This window comes from Danio rerio, chromosome 4, assembly GCF_052040795.2.
Source record: "Danio rerio strain M-AB ecotype USA chromosome 4, GRCz13ab, whole genome shotgun sequence".
Classification (NCBI taxonomy): Eukaryota; Metazoa; Chordata; class Actinopteri; order Cypriniformes; family Danionidae; genus Danio; species Danio rerio.
In genome coordinates, this window is record NC_141024.2 from 67,181,195 (window position 1) to 67,200,852 (window position 19,658).

The 19,658-nt window shown below is 41.6% G+C and overlaps 2 long non-coding RNA genes and 25 other non-coding genes across 27 annotated transcripts in view; all 27 read left to right on the top strand.

Annotated features, from left to right (window-relative positions):
• The window catches only part of LOC148682349 (uncharacterized), a 771,506-nt gene that overhangs the window by 10,922 nt on the left and 740,926 nt on the right, over nt 1-19,658 (top strand). The window lies entirely within an intron of this gene.
• LOC148682351 (uncharacterized) overlaps nt 1-19,658 on the top strand; it is an 83,953-nt gene that overhangs the window by 1,605 nt on the left and 62,690 nt on the right. The gene's annotated exons all lie outside the window — the stretch shown is intronic.
• On the top strand, nt 3,220-3,301 carry trnas-gcu (transfer RNA serine (anticodon GCU)). The gene has a single exon. It is a non-coding gene; the product is annotated as a tRNA-Ser (tRNA).
• trnas-gcu (transfer RNA serine (anticodon GCU)) lies at nt 4,697-4,778 on the top strand. The gene has a single exon. It is a non-coding gene; the product is annotated as a tRNA-Ser (tRNA).
• trnas-gcu (transfer RNA serine (anticodon GCU)) lies at nt 8,079-8,160 on the top strand. Its single transcript has one exon. It is a non-coding gene; the product is annotated as a tRNA-Ser (tRNA).
• On the top strand, nt 15,786-15,904 carry LOC141383692 (5S ribosomal RNA). The gene has a single exon (XR_015489274.1). It is a non-coding gene; the product is annotated as a 5S ribosomal RNA (ribosomal RNA).
• Nucleotides 15,963-16,081, top strand: LOC137493963 (5S ribosomal RNA). Its single transcript, XR_015487718.1, has one exon. It is a non-coding gene; the product is annotated as a 5S ribosomal RNA (ribosomal RNA).
• LOC141383621 (5S ribosomal RNA) lies at nt 16,135-16,253 on the top strand. Its single transcript, XR_015489134.1, has one exon. It is a non-coding gene; the product is annotated as a 5S ribosomal RNA (ribosomal RNA).
• On the top strand, nt 16,312-16,430 carry LOC141382867 (5S ribosomal RNA). The gene has a single exon (XR_015487719.1). It is a non-coding gene; the product is annotated as a 5S ribosomal RNA (ribosomal RNA).
• LOC141383139 (5S ribosomal RNA) lies at nt 16,523-16,641 on the top strand. The gene has a single exon (XR_015488087.1). It is a non-coding gene; the product is annotated as a 5S ribosomal RNA (ribosomal RNA).
• Nucleotides 16,700-16,818, top strand: LOC141382868 (5S ribosomal RNA). Its single transcript, XR_015487720.1, has one exon. It is a non-coding gene; the product is annotated as a 5S ribosomal RNA (ribosomal RNA).
• LOC137493908 (5S ribosomal RNA) lies at nt 16,877-16,995 on the top strand. The gene has a single exon (XR_015489040.1). It is a non-coding gene; the product is annotated as a 5S ribosomal RNA (ribosomal RNA).
• Nucleotides 17,054-17,172, top strand: LOC137493897 (5S ribosomal RNA). Its single transcript, XR_015487721.1, has one exon. It is a non-coding gene; the product is annotated as a 5S ribosomal RNA (ribosomal RNA).
• On the top strand, nt 17,231-17,349 carry LOC137493886 (5S ribosomal RNA). Its single transcript, XR_015487722.1, has one exon. It is a non-coding gene; the product is annotated as a 5S ribosomal RNA (ribosomal RNA).
• LOC137493875 (5S ribosomal RNA) lies at nt 17,408-17,526 on the top strand. Its single transcript, XR_015489041.1, has one exon. It is a non-coding gene; the product is annotated as a 5S ribosomal RNA (ribosomal RNA).
• LOC137493863 (5S ribosomal RNA) lies at nt 17,585-17,703 on the top strand. Its single transcript, XR_015489042.1, has one exon. It is a non-coding gene; the product is annotated as a 5S ribosomal RNA (ribosomal RNA).
• Nucleotides 17,762-17,880, top strand: LOC137493851 (5S ribosomal RNA). Its single transcript, XR_015487724.1, has one exon. It is a non-coding gene; the product is annotated as a 5S ribosomal RNA (ribosomal RNA).
• LOC137493840 (5S ribosomal RNA) lies at nt 17,939-18,057 on the top strand. The gene has a single exon (XR_015487725.1). It is a non-coding gene; the product is annotated as a 5S ribosomal RNA (ribosomal RNA).
• Nucleotides 18,116-18,234, top strand: LOC137493829 (5S ribosomal RNA). The gene has a single exon (XR_015487726.1). It is a non-coding gene; the product is annotated as a 5S ribosomal RNA (ribosomal RNA).
• LOC137493818 (5S ribosomal RNA) lies at nt 18,293-18,411 on the top strand. The gene has a single exon (XR_015489286.1). It is a non-coding gene; the product is annotated as a 5S ribosomal RNA (ribosomal RNA).
• On the top strand, nt 18,470-18,588 carry LOC137493806 (5S ribosomal RNA). The gene has a single exon (XR_015487727.1). It is a non-coding gene; the product is annotated as a 5S ribosomal RNA (ribosomal RNA).
• Nucleotides 18,647-18,765, top strand: LOC137493794 (5S ribosomal RNA). The gene has a single exon (XR_015487728.1). It is a non-coding gene; the product is annotated as a 5S ribosomal RNA (ribosomal RNA).
• On the top strand, nt 18,824-18,942 carry LOC137493687 (5S ribosomal RNA). The gene has a single exon (XR_015487729.1). It is a non-coding gene; the product is annotated as a 5S ribosomal RNA (ribosomal RNA).
• LOC137493783 (5S ribosomal RNA) lies at nt 19,001-19,119 on the top strand. The gene has a single exon (XR_015487730.1). It is a non-coding gene; the product is annotated as a 5S ribosomal RNA (ribosomal RNA).
• On the top strand, nt 19,178-19,296 carry LOC137493772 (5S ribosomal RNA). The gene has a single exon (XR_015487731.1). It is a non-coding gene; the product is annotated as a 5S ribosomal RNA (ribosomal RNA).
• On the top strand, nt 19,355-19,473 carry LOC137493761 (5S ribosomal RNA). The gene has a single exon (XR_015489044.1). It is a non-coding gene; the product is annotated as a 5S ribosomal RNA (ribosomal RNA).
• On the top strand, nt 19,532-19,650 carry LOC137493749 (5S ribosomal RNA). The gene has a single exon (XR_015487732.1). It is a non-coding gene; the product is annotated as a 5S ribosomal RNA (ribosomal RNA).

The window sequence follows — 19,658 nt, forward strand, 5'->3', positions numbered from 1 at the left end:
AATGATGCTGTTTGTCGAAAATCACTGAAGGTCAAGGAACTTTTTTGACCTCTGACCCGCCTCCAGATGACCCTGTTATTCCTTCGTGTACCTTCGGCTTAGTTCGGAAAATTGATTGACATCTGACTAACCTGTTTGACTGCACACCTAGCGGTGAATCTTGGAACGGTTCCTTCCCCAGCTTTACCATTGCCATGACTCTGATTGGTCAAATGTTGAAAATGTTGAGAATTACGGTCCGCGATTGGCTGCAAATATTGAGATGCTGCAACGTGATTGGCTACAATGTTGGACCGAATCGCTCCGATTGGCTCTCATCTTCAACATTTGTGAAATATTGATGGACAATCCTTCAGCAGCTGGCATTGCTAATCCATTGTGCTCTTTAAATCCCATCCTTGTCGCTAATATGTCCTGGCATTCGAGAGAGACTGGTGCTTCTGTGGAACTTGTTTTACTCTCACTCTTTTAGCGTTTTGAAGGATGTTATTGGAAAATTTTATTACGAAGTGGCCAAGTCCATTGAATCCCATCCTTGTCGTTCAAATGCGTTTGAAAGAGGCCGGTGCTTTTGTGAAAGGTGTTTTACTCGCACGCTCTTATCGTTTTAAAGAATGTTGTTGCAAAAATTCATGTCCTCTTTACCGAAAAGAGCTGCAAATACATACAGAAATGCTATAGTCCAGCCCCCATCAGGAAAGGGAGTATATACATGACGAGGTGGCCGAGTCCATCGAATCCCATTCTTGTCGTTCAAATGGCAAAACTGAAAGTCATCTTACCGAAAATAGTTGCACAAACATACATTTACAAATATGTGCCACAGTCCGGCCTCCACCAGAGAAAAAGGTGTATACGAGACGAGTTGGCAGAGTAGTTAAGGCGATGGACTGCTAGTCCATTGTGCTTTGCACACGTGTGTCTGAATCCCAAACTCGTTGCTAACATGTTCTGTCATTTGATAGAATGGTGTTTCTGTAGAAGTTGTTTTACTATTACTCTCTTAGCAGTTTGAAGGATGTTGTTGCAAAATTTAATGTCATCTTTATAAAAAAAGAGCTGCAAATACAAACATATATGCCATAGTCCAGCCCCCATCATGAAAGTGAGTACATACATGACGAGGTGAAAGAGTCCATCGAATCCCATCCTTGTCGTTCAAAAGCTCTGGCGTTTGAAAGAGGCCGGTGCTTCTGTGGAAGGTGTTTTACTCGCAACTCTTATCGTTTTGAAGGATGTTGTTGCAAAATTTAACGTCATCTTTACCGAAATTAGCAGCAAATACATACAGAAATGCCATAGTCCAGCCCCCAACAGGCAAGTGAGTACATACATGTAAGAATCAGCTCTTTGGTTTAAATCATGTTTAAACTTTGGGGATTCGAATCAAAGATTCGAACATGATTCACATAGAATTATTTAAAGCTTACACTTAACTTAAGTATTTGTCCAGCAAATAGAACGTTTAGTGTAAAGCAATTCTGTATTATATTATTACGTGGCCAACAATAACAATATAAAAACAGTATCTAATTATTTATTAAGCAAGGTAGCAGTATCTGAAGCTGAGGCATTAACTTATAAAGCACACAACACACCAACACGGATCTTAAAACGAAACAAAAGTTTATTGCTACTCTATAACACAAAGTACTAATCTACGTAAAACAAACAAATGCACATACATACACACACGCACAAGCAGTTTGAGGAGAGTTTTGACTGAGTGGATTCAACTTCTAGCCTTTGCTAAGTTCTTAGCATTGTAACCTGAGAGAAACCGTAAAAGCAGAGAATTTTGCTATTCTTTACTATTTAAACATAATTCACACCAGATTCAGTAATGGGTAGAAACCTTGTTTGTGCTACTTGCGTTCTGATGTAATTTTTGGTTTCCTTGACTGGTCCAAAGGGAAATACCGGCGAAGCTGATTGGTCAGCGTAGCAACTTCATTGACGTGATGGAATTCCCTTGTCGGTGAAGAGGGGTTTCCTTAGTCGGTTGCTAGGGATACGGATGTTGGACAAGGCGGCGTTCGAAGTCCTTCCTGGGTTCCTGTAGTTATGATGAGTTTCAGAGTTTGGATGTGTTGACCCGATGGCTTGTTGTTGAAGCGGTTGCACAAGCAGATCGGGGGTCGAGCCGGCAGCAAGTGAAGGTCGCGGTCTGCTCCGTGATGTAACGAGGCTTCCAGCGAGGCGATGTAACGGCCACAGCACGAGAAGAGCGACGTCCGGGCAGCGACGGCGGTGACGACTGGCAAAGATGACCGGCAAAAGACGACGATGAAATTCCTTTGTTTAAAGTTTTATAGGCTTTGGTAGATGCTGGGTCTACACAATGCTTGTCCAATCAGATAAGGTGCGGGGTGGAGTCACACCCCAATTCTGCCCTCTAGGAGGCCGGGTTGACACCTGGTGTGGGTGCTGCTTTGATAGCATAGTGGTTAAAATAAAGTCTTATAACGTCGACACTTTTCATAGTATGGTTTCTTCATATAAACCAATGCATATGAAATGTTCCTAGCTTTCAATCGATACCAAACATGAAGTATTTCACAAACATTCTGTAGATTTCATTTATCACTAAGGGCTATTACTCATTAACTATCCATAACAGTTTTGTTAAACACATGGAACATGTACACACAAAAACCTACAGAAACATAAAGCAAACGTACATTACTCAAATAAACTGTTTTACTTAAATGTCCATTAAACTTTGCAAGCACTTCTGATCGCTTCTGTGTCTGCCTGAGAATGTGTATTCCTTGCAGACGCCAAAGGACACGCGAACCAAAAGGTACTTCTCAAAAACCGGTTTGGTGGGTTTTTGATTGTAGAGCCTCTTATTGTTTTAAGGGGGTAAAGTTAATTAACACGCAACTGTGATGTTGACTGGCTAGTTTTCCTGTGGATTGCCTTTTGCTGGGTGCCTGTGGATTGCTTTGAAAATGAAATCAAAGCTCAGACATTTAGGCACCAACCAATCTTTTAAGGATAACATGGTCTGTGGCTTGTTCGGTTCTGGAACGATCCGTTGACTCACTACATACATGACGGGGTGGCCGAGTCCATCGAATCCCATTTTTGTCGTTCATTTGCTCTGTCGTTCATACAGCAAAACTGAAAGTCATCTTACCGGAAATAGTTGCAGAAACATACATTTACAATTATGTGCCACAGTCCGGCCTCCACCAGAGAAGATGGAAAATACATGACGAGGTGGCCGAGTGGTTAAGGCGATGGACTGCTAATCCATTGTGCTCTGCACGCGTGGGTTCGAATCCCATCCTCGTTGCTCATATGTTATGGCATTCAAGAGATCATGGTCTTTCTGTAGAAGTTCTCACTCTTAGCGTTTTGAAGGATGTTGTTGCAAAATTTGATGTAATCTTTATCGAAAATAGCTGAAAATACAAACATATATGCCATAGTCCAGCCCCCATCATGAAAGTGAGTACATACATGACGAGGTGGAAGAGTCCATCGAATCCCATCCTTGTCGTTCAAATTCTCTGGCGTTTGAAAGAGGCCGGTGCTTCCGTGGAATGTGTTTTACTCGCACGCTCTTATCGTTTTGAAGGATGTTGTTGCAAAATTTAATGTCATCTTTACCGAAAATAGCAGCAAATACATTCTGAAATGCCGTAGTCCAGCCCCCAACAGGCAAGTGAGTACATACATGACGGGGTGGCAGAGTCCATCGAATCCCATTTTTGTCGTTCATTTGCTCTGTCGTTCATACGGCAAAACTGAAAGTCATCTTACCGAAAATAGTTGCAGAAACATACATTAACAAATATATGCCAGAGTCCAGCCTCCACCAGAGAAGAAGGAAAGGACGTGACGAGGTGGCCGAGTGATTAAGGCGATGGACTGCTAATCCATTGTGCTCTGCACGCGTGGGTTCGAATCCCATCCTCTTCGCTCATATGTTCTGGCATTCGAGAGAACATGATGTTTGTGTAGAAGTTCTCTCACTCTTTTATCGTTTTGAAGGATGTTGTTGCAAAATTTTATGTCAACCTTATCGAAAATAACTGCAAATACAAACAAATGCCATAGTCCAGCCCCCATCATGAAAGTGAGTACATACATGACGAGGTGGAAAAGTCCATCGAATCCCATCCTTGTCGTTCAAATGCTCTGGCGTTTGAAAGAGGCCGGTGCTTCCGTGGAAGGTGTTTTACTTGCACGCTCTGATCGTTTTGAAGGATGTTGTTGCAAAATTTAACTTCATCTTTACCGAAAATAGCAGCAAATACATACAGAAATGTCATATTCCAGCCCCCATCATGAAAGTGAATACATACATGATGAGGTGGAAGGGTCCATCGAATCCCATCCTTGTCGTTCGAATGCTCTGGCGTTTGAAAGAGGCCGGTGCTTCCGTGGAAGGTGTTTTACTCGCACGCTCTTATCGTTTTGAAGGATGTTGTTGCAAAATTTAACGTCATCTTTACCGAAAATAGCAGCCAATATATACAGAAATGCCGTAGTCCAGCCCCCAACAGGAAAGTGAGTACATACATGAAGGGGTGGCCGAGTCCATCGAATCCCATTTTTGTCGTTCATTTGCTCTGTCGATCATACGGCAAAGTTGAAAGTCATCTTACCGAAAATAGTTGCAGAACCATACATATACACATATGTGCCACAGTCCAGCCTCTACCAGAGAAAAAGAAAAATACGTGATGAGGTGGCCGAGTGGTTAAGGCGATGGACTGCTAATCCATTGTGCTCTGCACACGTGGGTTCGAATCCCATCCTCGTCGTTCATACGTTCTGGTATTTGAGAGATCATGGTGTTTCTGTAGAAGTTCTTTCACTCTTTTAGCGTTTTGAAGGATGTTGTTGCAAAATTTTATGTCAACTTTATCGAAAATAGCTGCAATTACAAACATATGCCATAGTCCAGCCCCCATCATGAAAGTGAGTACATACATGACGAGGTGGAAGAGTCCATCGAATCCCATCCTTGTCGTTCAAATGCTCTGGCGTTTGAAAGAGGCCGGTGCTTCCGTGGAAGGTGTTTTACTCGCACGCTCTTATCGTTTTGAAGGATGTTGTTGCAAAATTTAACGTCATCTTTACCGAAAATAGCAGCAAATACATACAGAAATGCTATAGTCCAGCCCCCAACAGGAAAGTGAGTACATACATGACGGGATGGCCGAGTCCATCGAATCCCAATTTTGTCGTTCATTTGATCTTTCGTTCATACGGCAAAACTGAAAGTCATCTTACCGAAAATAGTTGCTGAAACATACATATACAATTATGTGCCAAAGTCCAGCCTCCACTAGAGAAAAAGGAAAAAAACATGACGTGTTGGCCGTGTGGTTAACGCGATGGACTGCTAGTCCATTATGCACTGCATGAGTGGGTTTGAAACCCATCCTCATCGCTCATTTTATTCTGCATTCGAGAGATCATGGTGTTTCTGTAGTATTTCGTTTATTCTCATTATTTTAGCGTTTTAAAGGATGTTGTTGCAAAATTTGATGTCATCTTTATCGAAAATAGCTGAAAATACAAACATATATGCCATAGTCCAGCCCCCATCATGAAAGTGAGTACATACAAGATGAGGTGGAAAAGTTCATCGAATCCCATCCTTGTCGTTCAAATGCTCTGGCGTTTGAAAGAGGCCTGTGCTTCTGTGGAAGGTGTTTTACTCGCACGCTCTTATCGTTTTGAAGGATGTTGTTGAAAATTTAACGTCATCTTTACCGAAAATAGCAGCCAAATATACAGAAATGCCGTAGTCCAGCCCCCAACAGGAAAGTGAGTACATATATGACGGGGTGGCCGAGTCCATAGAATCCCATTTTTACGTTCATTTGCTCTGTCGTTCATACGGCAAAATTGAAAGTCATCTTACCGAAAATAGTTGCAGAAACATACATATACAAATATGTGCCACAGCCCGGCCTCCCCCATAGAAGAAGGATAGTATGTTACAAGGTTGCCGAGTGGATAAGGTGATGCACTGCTTATCCATTGTGCTCTGCACGCGTGGGTTCGAATCCCATCCTCGTCGCTCATATGTTCTGGTATTTGAGAGATCATGGTGTTTCTGTAGAAGTTCTCTCACTCTTTTAGCATTTGAAGGATGTTGTTGCAAAATTTTATGTCAACTTTATCGAAAATAGCTGCAATTACAAACATATGCCATAGTCCAGCCCCCATCATGAAAGTGAGTACATACATGACGAGGTGGAAGAGTCCATCGAATCCCATCCTTGTCGTTCAAATGCTCTGGCGTTTGAAAGAGGCCGGTGCTTCCGTGGAATGTGTTTTACTCGCACGCTCTTATCGTTTTGAAGGATGTTGTTGCAAATTTTAACGTCATCTTTACCGAAAATAGCAGCAAATACATACTGAAATGCCGTAGTCCAGCCCCCAACAGGCAAGTGAGTACATACATGACGGGGTGGCAGAGTCCATCGAATCCCATTTTTGTCGTTCATTTGCTCTGTCGTTCATACGGCAAAACTGAAAGTCATCTTACCGAAAATAGTTGCAGAAACATACATTAACAAATATGTGCCACAGTCCAGCCTCCACCAGAGAAGAAGGAAAGGACGTGACGAGGTGGCCGAGTGATTAAGGCGATGGACTGCTAATCCATTGTGCTCTGCACGCGTGGATTCGAATCTCATCCTCTTCGCTCATATGTTCTGGCATTTGAGAGAATATGATGTTTGTGTAGAAGTTCTCTCACTCTTTTATCCTTTTAAAGGATGTTGTTGCAAAATTTAATGTCAACCTTATCGAAAATAACTGCAAATACAAACAAATGCCATAGTCCAGCCCCCATCATGAAAGTGAGTACATACATGATGAGGTGGAAAAGTCCATCGAATCACATCCTTGTCGTTCAAATGCTCTGGCGTTTGAAAGAGGCCGGTGCTTCCGTGGAAGGTGTTTTACTCGCACGCTCTGATCGTTTTGAAGGATGTTGTTGCAAAATTTTATGTCAACTTTATCGAAAATAGCTGCAATTACAAACATATGCCATAGTCCAGCCCCCATCATGAAAGTGAGTACATACATGACGAGGTGAAAGAGTCCATCGAATCCCATCCTTGTCGTTCAAATGCTCTGGCGTTTGAAAGAGGCCGGTGCTTCCGTGGAATGTGTTTTACTCGCACGCTCTTATCGTTTTGAAGGATGTTGTTGCAAAATTTAACGTCATCTTTACCGAAAATAGCAGCAAATACATACAGAAATGCTATAGTCCAGCCCCCAACAGGAAAGGGGGAACATACATGACGGGGTGGCCGAGTCCATCGAATCCCATTTTTGTCGTTCATTTGATCTTTCGTTCATACGGCAAAACTGAAAGTCATCTTACCGAAAATAGTTGCTGAAACATACATATACACATATGTGCCAAAGTCCAGCCTCCACTAGAGAAAAAGGAAAATACATGACGTGTTGGCCGTGTGGTTAACATGATGGACTGCTAGTCCATTATGCACTGCATGAGTGGGTTTGAAACCCATCCTCGTCGCTCATTTGATTCAGCATTCGAGAGATCATGGTGTTTCTGTAGAATTTCGTTTAATCTCATTATTTTAGCTTTTTAAAGGATGTTGTTGCAAAATTTGATGTCATCTTTATCGAAAATAGCTGAAAATACAAACATATATGCCATAGTCCAGCCCCCATCATGAAAGTGAGTACATACATGACGAGGTGGAAGAGTCCATCGAATCCCATCCTTGTCGTTCAAAAGCTCTGGCGTTTGAAAGAGGCCGGTGCTTCTGTGGAAGGTGTTTTACTCGCACGCTCTTATCGTTTTGAAGGATGTTGTTGCAAAATTTAACGTCATCTTTACCGAAAATAGCAGCCAATATATACAGAAATGCCGTAGTCCAGCCCCCAACAGGAAAGTGAGTACAAATATGACGGGGTGGCCGAGTCCATCGAATCCCATTTTTACGTTCATTTGCTCTGTCGTTCATACGGCAAAATTGAAAGTCATCTTACCGAAAATAGTTGCAGAAACAAACATATACAAATATGTGCCACAGTAGGGCCTCCCCCATAGAAGAAGGATAGTATGTGACGAGGTGGCCGAGTGGTTAAGGCGATGGACTGCTAATCCATTGTGCTCTGCGCGCGTGGGTTCAAATCCCATCCTCGTCGCTCATATGTTCTGGCATTTGAGAGATCATGGTGTTTCTGTAGAAATTCTCTCACTCTTTTAGCGTTTTGAAGGATGTTGTTGCTAAATTTTATGTCAACTTTATCGGAAATAGCTGCAAATACAAACATATGCCATAGTCCAGCCCCCATCATGAAAGTGAGTACATACATGACGAGGTGGAAGAGTCCATCAAATCCCATCCTTGTTGTTCAAATGCTTTGGCATTTGAAAGAGGCCGGTGCTTCCGTGGAAGGTGTTTTACTCGCACGCTCTTGTCGTTTTGAAGGATGTTGTTGCAATATTTAAAATCATCTTTACCAAAAATAGCAGCAAATACATACAGAAATCCTATAGTCCAGCCCATATCCGGAAAGTGAGTACATACATAACGAGGTGGCCGAGTCCATCAAATCCCATTCTTGTCGTTCTTATGCTCTGTCATTCATATGGCAAAACTGAAAGTCATCTTACCGACAATAGTTGCAGAAACATATGTAACCCTAGTGAAATAGTTAAAGTATAATCATATTATTATTATATCTACAAGTCTTTATAAATATGATAAACAAAATAAAATTCATGTATACAAATGTAGTTTGAGGTAAAGTAACAACCAATCGTAAGAGCGGGTTGTTAGCTCCGCCCCTTCCAGCTTGCCACAGAGAGAGAGCAGAGACGAGACCGGTTGGCAGAATAATAGAGGAGCAAACTTGAACAAAAAGATTAAAATACAGTATGTTAAGATTCCCAAACAGTTTAAAAGTGATTGTAGTTGTACTAAATCAAGTTGTACCTGCAAAAGTGTTAGTGTATTTAAGAGTGTGTTGAAGTCAGACTGCATGTTGCATTGCGTTTACTGTGCGCTGACGCCATTTTGCAATCGCGTGTGTGTGAGAAGACCATAGAGTGATATAGACATCGCGAATTTGACAGGTATTCCATTATATTAGCTCATTTTATGGTATACATGTGTGTATATGTGTTTTATTTGTTCTACGTGTTGTATAATTTGTATGTTTTTGAAATTATTTTGAACATATTAAACTTATTTATATATTCTGGTCTGTGATCAGGCCAGGTTTTTTTCTGAGGACATTTTCCCAGTTTCACTGGATTCCTTGTATTGATGGCGAGCCTCCTACGTCGACCTGGAAAATTGTGAAGTACACATATTTCAATTTATCCTCATTTCACCGGATAAAGTAAGAATTTGCCAAAAAGTTAATTCCTTTATTGGACTGCGATTTTTTAATGCAGCTCTAAGGACTGATTTTCTTGACGGGGAAAAAACAGAACTTTATCTGAATTGAACTGATTTCACCAATTTTAGAGTGAACAACGACACTGATTTATTTGTGTTAATTTATGGTTTCTTTTGTTTTAACTTGAATTCATTTATTGTGATTTGTGTTTGATTTAAAATAATTGTAAAGTGGGTGCACCCTGGGGTTGTGTATAAATAGTTATGTTACTGATGTAAGTATTGTTTACTAAGACAAATACAAAAATGAAAAAATTCTTACAATCTAAAGTAAAATTATTTTTGTATTTAAAAAATTCAGTTTGTCTTTGGTTATTGCTCAGTTTCACCCCCACCTCCTTGTACTTACCTTGTAAACTTCTGGTTTTATTGTCTGGTCCAATAATAAATAAATATAGTACACCTGTTACACTTGGATGGGAGACCGCCTGGGAATACCAGGTGCTGTAAGCTTTTCGAAGTCCTTCATTTGGCAGCTGATAGACTTCCCCGTGTCACAGCTTCGCTGCCATTATTTTTTCTCGCCTTCAAGGGCATTGTTTCTGTCGGTGCTGTGTCGATGCCAACTGAGCTGCGCTCGGTCCCTGGTGCTGCGCTTGTTTTAAATAGGCAACTCTTGACAGACTCTCTTGCTTACGGCCATACCACCCTGTGCATGTGTGATAGTGGTACATTCCAGGAAGTGTTTGGCTGCAGTTGGTGAGAGAGGCTCACCAGATTTTCTTTGTTTATTTTTGTTTTTGTCTTAAATACATTTTGGTTAAACTTTTTTTTTGTTTGTTTGTTTAGTTTGTCCTCCCAGCAGCGTGAGCTGTTCGGGAGGAGTGTTTTTTATTTAGTTTTTTTTTGCAATGGACGGATCTACGGTGACAGACCTGGCAATGGCGGACGGAGTTGAGAAGGCAAATGACAATGGACTGGACAGACGACAACGAGAACCAAACCAATCGGAGAAGGAAGCAAGGAAAAGGATTTATCTAAAAGAAGCAACTGTAACAGTGGAAATAGGACAAGCAACAGAGGTGAGAGCAATGGATGTAATTAAAGCAGTGACGGAGAGGATTGGGGATGGAAAGATTTTGGCTGTAAGACCAAAACACAACAAGGAATATGAAGTAACACTTGAAAGAGAGGAAGATGCTGATGAGTTAACGGACGAATTGACTATTAAAGGGATAAACTGTGCAGTTAAGAGGCTACAAAACCGTGATTATGTTGTCTCCTTCATGCATCTGCCTGTCTATGTTGCTGATAAAGATATTTTAGACAAATTTGATCATTGGGGAGTTTGTCCCATTTCAAAAATTAAAAGAAGGTTTTATCCGGGCACAAATATTGAAGATGGGACGAGGTTTGTGAAAACCAGATTCCCCAAAGAAGTGGCGTCCCTCCCGTACAGCACAAGAATAGAGACAGCAGAAGGTCCACAATACTTCAGGGTGATGCACAGTCATCAGGTGAAAACGTGCAGGCTGTGCATGAGCCCAGATCATGTGGTAAAAGACTGTCCTGATTTTAGGTGCTATAAGTGCGAGGAAAGGGGGCACTTTGCAAAGTTTTGCACTGCTGTGAAGTGCCCGGATTGTAATAAGGTTTTAAATAAATGTGAATGTTGGATGGGGGAAGAGGAGGAGGAGGTAGAGCAGCAGGTAGGCAGGCAGATGTATGAAGGAGACAATATCCAGTCAGAGGACAAAACAACAACACAAGAAAAAAGAACAGAATCTGAAAGTGAAAAACTACAAGAGAATGAGACTAATGGAATAGACAGAGTCACGGAACAGGAAGGGACAACATGGACACAAATGGATATGACTGACAGTTTAAAGAGTGTTTTGGAAGCAGCAGAATTGAGCGATTCGAATAATAAAGACTTAAATCAAGGACAACAGGAAGACACATTTTGGACACAAATGGACATGACAGACAGTTTTCAAAAGGCATTGGACACAGAGGAGACAAAAGGCCAAAGTATTGACAAGCAAGCCGATTTAGAGGGACATTTACAAAAGGATGGAAACAAAGAGACACAGGGGAAATCAGCAAAAAGAAGAAGATCGTTAAAGATAAAACCTAATTTAGAGACTGCAAGAAAAAAACTGCTAAAAGATGAAGAAATTGAATGCGCAAATAAGTATGAGTTGCTAAAGGGCTTGGAAGACATGGACTGAGAAGATGTTTTTTATGAATGTTTTTATGTCTTTTATGAATGTTTTTATATTTTTTATGGTTTTAGGAATTGTGTCTTTTAATGCAAGAGGGCTTTTAGACATCAGGAAATTTGAAAAAGTGAAAGAAATGTGTAAACGAGAAGATGTGATTTTACTACAAGAGACAAACTGGAGGGAAGAATGTATGAACGAAATAAGAAAAAGGTGGAGTGGGGAAATGTTATACAATAATGGGGATGGGAGGCTAGGGAGAGGAGTTGCAATTTTATTAAAAGAAAACAGTGGGGTTTTATGTAAAACAATCTATAATGACAAAGAGGGGAAGTGTATGATATGTGAAATGGAGTATGAAAAGAAAAAAGTAATTATGGTGAATGTTCACGCCCCAACAGAGGAGAACAAAAAGAAAGAGTATTTTAATGTACTTAGAGATTATTTAAAGAAACACGAAAGAGTTATTATCATGGGTGATTTTAACACTGTTTTTAGTAAATTAGAAATGGCTGAGGGAATGGTTTTTAAAACGGATAAGGGAAGAAAAGAACTAAAAATATTGATGGAGGAAATGAATTTAATTGATGTGTGGAGAGAAAGGAATGAACAGACAAAAGAGTACTCAAGAAGACAGATAGTGGGGAATTTTTGTTGTCAAACAAGAATAGATTTTATCTTATGCACAAGAAATGTTGAAGGGTTTATAAACAAGATTAAATATGAAGAAACAAGTCTGAGTGACCATAAGCCACTTTTTATGAAGCTAGACTGGAGTAATGTGAAAAGAGGGCCAGGGGTATGGGTTTTAAACACAGCGGTTTTAAAGAATGAAGACTATGTTTTAAGTGTAAAGGAAATTATTCAAAAGGAAAAAGGGAATGAAATCTATAATGAGGACAAAAGAATGTGGTGGGAGAATGTGAAGTATTTAGTTAAAAAGTTTACGATAAAATATTGTAGACAATTACAAAATTGTAAAAAATATAAGGAAAAGGAGCTGAAAGAAAAACTAGAAAACGAATTGAAAAATGAGAATGGAAAAAATATACAAAAGATTAAAGAACTGCAAGGAAGATTAAATGAAATGGAGGAGGAGAAATTTGAAGGTGCAAGATTAAGAAGTAAAGCAAAATTTACAGTAGAGGGGGAAAAGTGCACTAAATTTTTCTTTGATCTAGAGAAGAGAAGAGGGAAGTCAGAAATGATTAGAGAAATAAGGAGCAAAAATGGGAACGTAGTAGAACAACATGAGGAGATTTTGGAAGAAATAAGATCATATTATGAGAAATTGTTTTGCACAGAGGGAATAAAAGAAAAAGAAAAAGGGGAATTACTAAATCTAATAAAATCAAGAGTAGAAGAAGGGGAAAAAAGAGAATGTGACGAGGAGATAAGAGAAGAAGAAATAAAAAGAGCAATTAGTGGATTAAACAAAAAGAAAAGTCCAGGAATAGATGGGTTGGGAAGTGAATTTTATATTGTTTTTAAATATATTTTATCTAGTATTTTAAAGGAAGTATATGATGAGATTTTTGAGAATGGTGAGATAAATAAAAGAATGGGGATGGGCTTAATGAAGGTGATATACAAAGGAAAGGGGGATAAAGTAGATTTAAAAAACTATAGACCTATAACAATGCTTAATACTGATTTGAAGATTTTAGCCAAAGTTTTGGCTAATAGACTAAAAGAAGTGATGCCAAGCATAATAAAAACAAACCAAGCATATAGTATAAAAGGACGAGACATTGCGGATACAACTATGAGTATTAAAGACACAATTAGATATATAAATGATAAGCAAAAAGATGGTTTTTTAATTAGTCTGGACTTCGAGAAAGCTTTTGATAGGGTGGAGCATGACTTTTTATTTGGAGTGTTAAAGAGTTTTGGTTTTGGGGAAAATTTTATAAAGTGGGTTCAGATTTTATATAGAGGAGCGGTAACAAGGATAAAATGCAATGGGTTTTTAACAGACTGTTTTAAGATAAGAAGGTCAATCAGACAGGGTTGTCCGTTATCTGCACTTTTATATGCTTTAGTTGCAAAACCACTGGGATTAGCTGTGAAGCACGAGGACAGAATAAAAGGAATAGAGGTAGAGGGGGGAGTGAATAAAATATTTCAATATGCTGATGATACCACATTAATACTACAAGAGCTGGCAAGTGTAAAGAAAGCAATGGAAACAGTACAGCATTTTTGCAAGGGGTCAGGGGCTAAAATAAATGAAGATAAAACAGGGTATTTGAGATTTGGGAGAACTGAGGCTTTATCTGGACATTTTACTTTTAAGGAAATGGATGAAATAAAAATTTTAGGCATTGTAATTGGGAGGGATGAAAAGAAAGCAGAAGTAACCATGTGGGAGGAAATTTTAGGAGGGATTGAACGGAGGCTGAGGTTTTGGAAATTAATGTCTTTAACTTTAAAGGGGAGGGTTTTAATTTTGAATGTTTTAATGGTTTCTAAATTATGGAATATTTTATATGTGTCATCAATGCCACTGTGGATGGAAAAAAGGCTGAAACAATGTTTTTTAGATTTTTTATGGGAAGGGAAACCTCCAAGAATAGCATATGCAACGTTAATTGGAGAAGTAGGCAAAGGGGGTCTAGGTTTAATAGACGTGGAGCAAAGAAAAAACAGTTTAAGAGTAAAAATGGTAAGGAAATATTTGGATGAAGACAATAAGGCAGCATGGAAAAGAACAATGGAATATTTTTTAAGTAAAAGTGGCAATTTTAATTTGGGAGATAATATTTTATACATGAGGATGAAAAAATTCATGACAGAGGGTCTACCAGATTTTTATAAAGAATTGATTGGAGCATGGGGGAAATTTTTAACTTGTGTACATTTTAACATACAAGGACGCGAGAACATTTTAAATCAGCCTTTATTCTTAAACAGTGGCATTCTTAATCAAGAGAAAGTGGTGTTTTTTAGGAAATGGTGGGAGGTGGGAATAACAAGAGTAAGGGATGTTTTATATGAATTTAAGGAAGGATTTTTACCGGTACAGTATGTTATTGACGTAATGGATGAAGCGAAGGAGGATTTTAACAGACAAAACTTAATAAAGGAATACGACATAATCAAAAATGCCATACCTGCAGAATGGTTAACAAGAATAGAAAATATGGAAGAAAATAAACATAGTAAAGATATGATTGTAAGATTTGGAGAGAAATATTGGAACTTGAAAGATAGTACTGTGAAAATGATTTATGGGTTTTTTAGAGATGGGGTTTTTAAGAAACCGCGTGCAAATGAGTACTGGATACGGATGTTTAAAGATGTAAATGAAGACAACATATGGGCTAATATAAAGGGCAAATTAGTACAGTCAAAAGTGGAGAATTTGGAATATTTGATCAGAAATAAAGCAGTTTTTACAGATATAATTTTAAACAAAATAGGGATGGAGGAAAGTGTCACATGTAAAGTATGTCAAGATGCAGATGAAGGATTCTTACACCTGTTTTTATATTGTAATGAGTTGAAAGATTTTAATGAGAAATGCAAAAGCATTATTTTAACTTTGAAAGGAGAAAGAGATGACGAACTTGAGTGGGAAAAGGTGTTGATGTTGGGAGTGAACAAAGAATGTAATAATGAAAAGCTCATAAATTTACTTGTGATGTTAATGAAAAGTGCAATATGGGAGAGAAGAGTTGCTGCAAAAAAGGAAAAAGCTGTATTAGATGCGTGGAATGTATTTAAGAGGAAGGTGGAGAAATATGTTGAATGTCTGTTTTATTATTTTAAGTTGGAGGACATGCAGGAGGCTTTTTATGATGTTTTTACTCAAGAAGTTTCAAAGATTTTAAATGACACAGGAATGAAAATGCCTTTTTAAAAATGTGATTATACCCTTTAAGGAGTTCTACTTGCAACATTTTATATTTAATATGTGTTATTGTGAAGATATGATGTAATAAGGACCTTTTTAATGTTTTGTCTGAAGTGAAATATGTATAAATAAGAGAATTGTATGAATTTTGAAAAGTATAATAAAAAAAAAAAAAAAAAAAAAATGGAAATGCCCGATCTCATCTGAACTCGGAAGTAAAGCAGGGTCGGGCCTGGTTAGTACTTGGATGGGAGACCGCCTGGGAATACCAGGTGCTGTAAGCTTTTCGAAGTGCTTCATTTGGCAGCTGCTTTAAATAGCCAACGCTTGACAGCCTCTTTCGTCTACGGCCATACCACCCTGGAAATGCCCGATCTCATCTGAACTCGGAAGTAAAGCAGGGTCGGGCCTGGTTAGTACTTGGATGGGAGACCGCCTGGGAATACCAGGTGCTGTAAGCTTTTCGAAGTGCTTCATTTGGCAGCTGCTTTAAATAGCCAACGCTTGACAGCCTCTTTCGCTTACGGCCATACCACCCTGGAAATGCCCGATCTCATCTGAACTCGGAAGTAAAGCAGGGTCGGGCCTGGTTAGTACTTGGATGGGAGACCGCCTGGGAATACCAGGTGCTGTAAGCTTTTCGAAGTGCTTCATTTGGCAGCTGCTTTAAATAGGCTTGACAGCCTCTTTCGCTTACGGCCATACCACCCTGGAAATGCCCGATCTCATCTGAACTCGGAAGTAAAGCAGGGTTGGGTCTGGTTAGTACTTGGATGGGAGACCGCCTGGGAATATCAGGTGCTGTAAGCTTTTCGAAGTGCTTCATTTGGCAGCTGCTTTAAATAGCCAACGCTTGACAGCCTCTTTCGCTTACGGCCATACCACCCTGGAAATGCCCGATCTCATCTGAACTCGGAAGTAAAGCAGGGTCGGGCCTGGTTAGTACTTGGATGGGAGACCGCCTGGGAATACCAGGTGCTGTAAGCTTGGGACCGCCTGGGAATACCAGGTGCTGTAAGCTTTTCGAAGTGCTTCATTTGGCAGCTGCTTTAAATAGCCAACGCTTGACAGCCTCTTTCGCTTACGGCCATACCACCCTGGAAATGCCCGATCTCATCTGAACTCGGAAGTAAAGCAGGGTCGGGCCTGGTTAGTACTTGGATGGGAGACCGCCTGAGAATACCAGGTGCTGTAAGCTTTTCGAAGTGCTTCATTTGGCAGCTGCTTTAAATAGCCAACGCTTGACAGCCTCTTTCGCTTACGGCCATACCACCCTGGAAATGCCCGATCTCATCTGAACTCGGAAGTAAAGCAGGGTCGGGCCTGGTTAGTACTTGGATGGGAGACCGCCTGGGAATACCAGGTGCTGTAAGCTTTTCGAAGTGCTTCATTTGGCAGCTGCTTTAAATAGCCAACGCTTGACAGCCTCTTTCGCCTACGGCCATACCACCCTGGAAATGCCCGATCTCATCTGAACTCGGAAGTAAAGCAGGGTCGGGCCTGGTTAGTACTTGGATGGGAGACCGCCTGGGAATACCAGGTGCTGTAAGCTTTTCGAAGGGCTTCATTTGGCAGCTGCTTTAAATAGCCAACGCTTGACAGCCTCTTTCGCTTACGGCCATACCACCCTGGAAATGCCCGATCTCATCTGAACTCGGAAGTAAAGCAGGGTCGGGCCTGGTTAGTACTTGGATGGGAGACCGCCTGGGAATACCAGGTGCTGTAAGCTTTTCGAAGTGCTTCATTTGGCAGCTGCTTTAAATAGCCAACGCTTGACAGCCTCTTTCGCTTACGGCCATACCACCCTGGAAATGCCCGATCTCATCTGAACTCGGAAGTAAAGCAGGGTCGGGCCTGGTTAGTACTTGGATGGGAGACCGCCTGGGAATACCAGGTGCTGTAAGCTTTTCGAAGTGCTTCATTTGGCAGCTGCTTTAAATAGCCAACGCTTGACAGCCTCTTTCGCCTACGGCCATACCACCCTGGAAATGCCCGATCTCATCTGAACTCGGAAGTAAAGCAGGGTCGGGCCTGGTTAGTACTTGGATGGGAGACCGCCTGGGAATACCAGGTGCTGTAAGCTTTTCGAAGTGCTTCATTTGGCAGCTGCTTTAAATAGCCAACGCTTGACAGCCTCTTTCGCCTACGGCCATACCACCCTGGAAATGCCCGATCTCATCTGAACTCGGAAGTAAAGCAGGGTCGGGCCTGGTTAGTACTTGGATGGGAGACCGCCTGGGAATACCAGGTGCTGTAAGCTTTTCGAAGTGCTTCATTTGGAAGCTGCTTTAAATAGCCAACGCTTGACAGCCTTTTTCGCTTACGGCCATACCACCCTGGAAATGCCCGATCTCATCTGAACTCGGAAGTAAAGCAGGGTCGGGCCTGGTTAGTACTTGGATGGGAGACCGCCTGGGAATACCAGGTGCTGTAAGCTTTTCGAAGAGCTTCATTTGGCAGCTGCTTTAAATAGCCAACGCTTGACAGCCTCTTTCGCTTACGGCCATACCACCCTGGAAATGCCCGATCTCATCTGAACTCGGAAGTAAAGCAGGGTCGGGCCTGGTTAGTACTTGGATGGGAGACCGCCTGGGAATACCAGGTGCTGTAAGCTTTTCGAAGTGCTTCATTTGGCAGCTGCTTTAAATAGCCAACGCTTGACAGCCTCTTTCGCTTACGGCCATACCACCCTGGAAATGCCCGATCTCATCTGAACTCGGAAGTAAAGCAGGGTCGGGCCTGGTTAGTACTTGGATGGGAGACCGCCTGGGAATACCAGGTGCTGTAAGCTTTTCGAAGTGCTTCATTTGGCAGCTGCTTTAAATAGCCAACGCTTGACAGCCTCTTTCGCCTACGGCCATACCACCCTGGAAATGCCCGATCTCATCTGAACTCGGAAGTAAAGCAGGGTTGGGCCTGGTTAGTACTTGTATGGGAGACCGCCTGGGAATACCAGGTGCTGTAAGCTTTTCGAAGTGCTTCATTTGGCAGCTGCTTTAAATAGCCAACGCTTGACAGCCTCTTTCGCTTACGGCCATACCACCCTGGAAATGCCCGATCTCATCTGAACTCGGAAGTAAAGCAGGGTCGGGCCTGGTTAGTACTTGGATGGGAGACCGCCTGGGAATACCAGGTGCTGTAAGCTTTTCGAAGTGCTTCATTTGGCAGCTGCTTTAAATAGCCAACGCTTGACAGCCTCTTTCGCTTACGGCCATACCACCCTGGAAATGCCCGATCTCATCTGAACTCGGAAGTAAAGCAGGGTCGGGCCTGGTTAGTACTTGGATGGGAGACCGCCTGGGAATACCAGGTGCTGTAAGCTTTTCGAAGTGCTTCATTTGGCAGCTGCTTTAAATAGCCAACGCTTGACAGCCGCTTTCGCTTACGGCCATACCACCCTGGAAATGCCCGATCTCATCTGAACTCGGAAGTAAAGCAGGGTCGGGCCTGGTTAGTACTTGGATGGGAGACCGCCTGGGAATACCAGGTGCTGTAAGCTTTTCGAAGTGCTTCATTTGGCAGCTGCTTTAAATAGCCAACGCTTGACAGCCTCTTTCGCTTACGGCCATACCACCCTGGAAATGCCCGATCTCATCTGAACTCGGAAGTAAAGCAGGGTCGGGCCTGGTTAGTACTTGGATGGGAGACCGCCTGGGAATACCAGGTGCTGTAAGCTTTTCGAAGTGCTTCATTTGGCAGCTGCTTTAAATAGCCAACGCTTGACAGCCTCTTTCGCTTACGGCCATACCACCCTGGAAATGCCCGATCTCATCTGAACTCGGAAGTAAAGCAGGGTCGGGCCTGGTTAGTACTTGGATGGGAGACCGCCTGGGAATACCAGGTGCTGTAAGCTTTTCGAAGTGCTTCATTTGGCAGCTGCTTTAAATAGCCAACGCTTGACAGCCTCTTTCGCCTACGGCCATACCACCCTGGAAATGCCCGATCTCATCTGAACTCGGAAGTAAAGCAGGGTCGGGCCTGGTTAGTACTTGGATGGGAGACCGCCTGGGAATACCAGGTGCTGTAAGCTTTTCGAAGGGCTTCATTTGGCAGCTGCTTTAAATAGCCAACGCTTGACAGCCTCTTTCGCTTACGGCCATACCACCCTGGAAATGCCCGATCTCATCTGAACTCGGAAGTAAAGCAGGGTCGGGCCTGGTTAGTACTTGGATGGGAGACCGCCTGGGAATACCAGGTGCTGTAAGCTTTTCGAAG